Source organism: Notothenia rossii, assembly GCF_949606895.1.
Source record: "Notothenia rossii genome assembly, chromosome: 3".
Classification (NCBI taxonomy): domain Eukaryota; kingdom Metazoa; phylum Chordata; class Actinopteri; order Perciformes; family Nototheniidae; genus Notothenia; species Notothenia rossii.
Window position 1 is genome coordinate 92,971,627 of NC_136901.1, and position 4,941 is coordinate 92,976,567.

Here is a 4,941-nt window from a genome sequence, read left to right on the forward strand (position 1 = left end):
GACTCTTTAAAGTAGAGACACTTCATACTGATATACACCTGAACATCAGCAGGAGAGGACTCTTTAAAGTAGAGACACTACATACTGATATACACCTGAACATCAGCAGGAGAGGACTCTTTAAAGTAGAGACACTACATACTGATATACACCTGAACATCAGGAGGAGAGGACTCTTTAAAGTAGAGACACTACATACTGATATACACCTGAACATCAGCAGGAGAGGACTCTTTAAAGCAGAGCCACTACATACTGATATACACCTGAACATCAGCAGGAGAGGACTCTTTAAAGTAGAGCCACTACATATTGATATACACCTGAACATCAGCAGGAGAGGACTCTTTAAAGTAGAGACACTACATACTGATATACACCTGAACATCAGCAGGAGAGGACTCTTTAAAGTAGAGACACTACATACTGATATACACCTGAACATCAGCAGGAGAGGACTCTTTAAAGTAGAGACACTACATACTGATATACACCTGAACATCAGCAGGAGAGGACTCTTTAAAGTAGAGACTCTACATACTGATATACACCTGAACATCAGCAGGAGAGGACTCTTTAAAGTAGAGACACTACATACTGATATACACCTGAACATCAGCAGGAGAGGACTCTTTAAAGTAGATACACTACATACTGATATACACCTGAACATCAGCAGGAGAGGACTCTTTAAAGTAGAGACACTACAAACTGATATACACCTGAACATCAGCAGGAGAGGACTCTTTAAAGTAGAGACACTACAACTAATATGAACCTTAAAATGAGTAGAATACATCCTCTTTAAGTAAATCAGAGTTTTGATTCAAGGAAAGTGAATTCAGAGACAACAGGAGTATCTGACTGCAACAACAGAATTGTGTCACTGAGACTCACAATCAACACTAATGTATGGTAATGAAGCCACACAACCATATTCCATTGATTTTAGCTTCTTTTCTCGGCTTATATCCGTGTTATAGCTGCAGACTTCACCCACTCCCCCCTCAGGCTGTGGAGGGTGGAGGGGGAGGAAGCAGGCGATATCACCAGAGAGGCATTCGTCCATTTGTATTATGGTTGGGTGGCTGAAGGAGGAGGAAGAAGGACAAGAACCAAAGGATGTGAGGAGGGTGAGGGGAGAAGAAGGGTAACGAAGAGAAATGAGGACAGAGGAAGGGAGTGGGAAGGGGGGAAGGTAGGGAGAAAGGATGAAGAGAGGAGGAAGATGATTGGTGGAAAGAAATAAGAGGCAAAGATAACGTAAATGAAATAGAAATTAGGAGAGGAATGAGGAGGAAGGGGAGTTAGAGTGGTCCAGGAAGAGAGAAATGTGGAGTGTGTTCAGTGAACTGTAAGAAGACAATGACAGATTGACAGAGGAAACAAGGAACATAGAGAGAGGAAGTCATTTTAATTCCTACCCTTTTCCCTCAACCTATCCTAAGGGAGTGCATGTACGTAGACACGTTAGTTTAGCTGCTATAGGCTTAGACTGTCGGGGGACACCTTACTTCTTCCTTCTCTCTGTCTGTACCTGTGTTCTCTCATGTTCCGATTAACCCAGCTTCCCCAAATCTCTTTTTGGTGTCTATCTACGCCGGGATCCTGAGTCGTGGCTGAACCTGTCTCTGCGGTCCTGCCTGACTCATCATACTACTTCCCTGATGGCTCCCACAGGATTGCTGACATCCTCGTGGATTCATCTTCTTATTATAGACACATGCATTTCCAAACATTTGGTCTACCTACGCTGTAAAATGTATTATCTCTTTGATTTACACACGGCATCTATTGCACGTCTGTCCGTCCTGGGAGAGGGATCCCTCCTCTGTTGCTCTCCCTGAGGTTTCTCCCATGTTCCCCTTTAAACTGTGGGGTTTCTCTGGAAGTGTTTCCTTGTACGATGTGAGGGTCAAAGGACAGAGGGTCTAAGGACAGAGGGTCTAAGGACAGAGGGTGTCGTGTTGTCATTCTGATATTCTGCACAAACTGTGAAGTCCAATGAGATAAATGTAACATTTGTGATATTGGGCTATATAAATAAACATTGATTGATTGATTGATTGATTGATTGATTGATTGATTGATTGATTGATTGATTGATGGATTGATTGATTGAAGTAGGAGATAGTGTGGTGAAGGAGGCTAGAGTAAGAGGACGCAAGGTGATAATCAAGAGGACGACAAGTGGACAAAGATGAAGTACAGGAAGTGAAATGGATCGATGTGGACGATGTGCATCATCTAAAGAGTTTCAACCTCTTTCAAAGCAATGTCAAAACTACTAATTGATCCAAAAAAACTGCCTTAAACAGGTTATTATAAACTTTGGTAACTGGAACTCCAAATTCCAAACATTATCTAAGTGAAAGGAGTTGTTTTGGGTCCTGAAAGTAAACGATGTCTCCATGGACAGGGTTGAGTTACTGCGTGTGTGAGCACTTCCATGCTGTACCTGGATGGAAATGAAACTCTACCGGTTCTATCGTTATTAAAAAGCTGAAGAAGTGTGTTAGAAATGACATCTATAGTCACAACTTTGGACACGGAAACTCAAGGAAAAAGAACCAAGGAGCATTTTGATAGCTAAGGTCTGATCAGAGAGCTGCAGATCAGTTGAAGCCGAACGTTAGACTTGATGGAAACATGATAAAAACTCGTCGTACGTAAGATGCCGTTGAAAGAAACAAACTTTTTGCATTGGTAACATCTCCAAAAACAACTTGTCACTTCGGCTTGCTACTTCTTGATACTTCACAACTCAGGCTGATCCATGACAGAACAACAATGTCACCAATAAGCAGGTGAACCACGTAAGAAATCTTTCCACATTAACGTTGTTCTTGAAACCTTCGGACAGAAGTACCCCATCACCCAAATCACAGATACCTCTTCCTCCTTTTCTCAGGCAGCATCTTCTAAGGAAAATAGTTCCAATTGAAGGAACGTTGACACTTTGCTTTTGCATTTTTAAAGTCTCATTGCTTTGAGCGCCACCAATGAAACTCTATTATCATTGTATTGGGATCTGAGTATAGACCATATTCGGACTCTTATGATACAAGTAGAGAAAGGAGCAATGTGTATTTTCTGTCATCTTTGGTTACTATAACCCTTCATGAACACACAGTTAGAAATACACTACATTTATACAGTTTTGTACATTTGACCTTTGTAGACTGAAAGTGTAAACATGCATATTGACATTGAGTTGTATCTCGTTGCACCGTCATCCCAACTACCTCTGCTTTTACCACTTTTTGTGTCTATTTCTTTCTGCAGTGAGAGTTGCGTTGTACTTTGTATGAAGACAGTAAAGATATATTCTCTAATGTAATGACTTGATTGTAGTCGATATACTGCCATTGTGCACAGAGTTATATAAGAACCATCACTCGGAGAGAGCCAACATCAGGGTGTCACAGCCCTCGATGCATGGAGACGGACTTCTTTACGGTCTGGTGACTCGCGGACATTTTGACAGTTTGATGGCCCCACAGGTGCTAATACACGCTGTAGCTACAAGTACCCGGTCAACAGCTGCAAAGAGCACACTTTCTCTCTCCTGGTCAACATGAGAAACCCCCCCGAGGCCCAAAATCTGCTCCGAGGCCTCCAGACTTAAGACTCAAGACAGCTGCAGATCGCTTCGAAATCAGGTGGTGATGTTCAGCGAGTGATGGATGTGTCATCGTAGAAATACTTAAGGTGCTGAAAGCTTCGCTAGCAATGGTGGAAGAAGTGTAAAGGTACTTTACTTTAGTAAAAGTACAAATACATTATTGTCCAAGTAAGTAAAATTCCTGCTTTAAAAATCTTATTTAAGTAAAAGTACAAAAGTATTACTTTTCGGATGTGTAATTAGGTAGATCATTTGTTTATATATCATTTGTAAGTCAGTAATATTTTTGTTTATCAATTTGAAATGGCTTAGGCTTGTACAGTATAATATCATGTTTCATTTAATTATTATTATTATTATTATTTTTTGTATTATTGTTTTACAGGTTTGAAATAAATCAAATCAAATCAGAAGTATCAGTAAAATGTACTCAAAGTATAAAAAGTAATTATTGTGCAAAAAAAATGCCTTTATGTGTCTATATAATTATATTTACTTTAATATTGTTGCATTTAACTGCTGAAGACAAACAAAGTCCTGATCATGCGTTGCTTTGAGTCAACCTGTGAATGTGAATCATTAAAAAATCACCCCTTGAATCCCTAAAAAATGACATTGAAATCGCCCTGGAAAGCCCCCCTTCGCTTTCAACAAGTTAATGTGTTACGCAACATCCAATCATTGAGCAGGAGAACACAATCCAGACACAGCATAAACACTGCAGTGAGAACACAATCAGGAATGTGTGGAAGAGGTGGCTTTAGTAATCTAGATTATTACAGATATTAAGATCCCAAAGTTTGCCAAAATGCTCTAAAATAGCTGAAGTTGAAGAAGACTGCACTGAAGAAGCTGAAATGATGACTCTAATTAAAGTATTATCTCAACAGATTTCACATAACTGTATTAGGTTAGTTGAAAGCAATAATATTAAGTTGAACCCAAACATTTTTTATTTTAACTTATTATTATTTCTTTCGACTAATAGTCATTTGAAATCTGTTTCGTAATGGACTCAATGTTTGGAGTAGTTTCAGTGTGCTTGAAGGCAGATTACAATTAAAACCATTTTAGTCGTGTGTGTGTGTGTGTGTGTGTGTGTGTGTGTGTGTGTGTGTGTGTGTGTGTGTGTGTGTGTGTGTGTGTGTGTGTGTGTGTGTGTGTGTGTGTGTGTGTGTGTGTGTGTGTGTGGTTTAGAGTAAAGATTTACTTAGATTGCTCTAAAATGCTGATAAACGGGACTTTGAATACACACGTTCCTCAACTGGAGAAGAAGCAGAGGTGGGAAGTATAGTAAACTTTGTTACTGTACTTAA

At 39.8% G+C, this 4,941-nt stretch overlaps 1 protein-coding gene across 1 annotated transcript in view; it reads right to left on the reverse strand.

Moving 5' to 3' along the window:
* The window catches only part of cplx2b (complexin 2b), a 69,710-nt gene that overhangs the window by 51,766 nt on the left and 13,003 nt on the right, over positions 1–4,941 (reverse strand). The window lies entirely within an intron of this gene.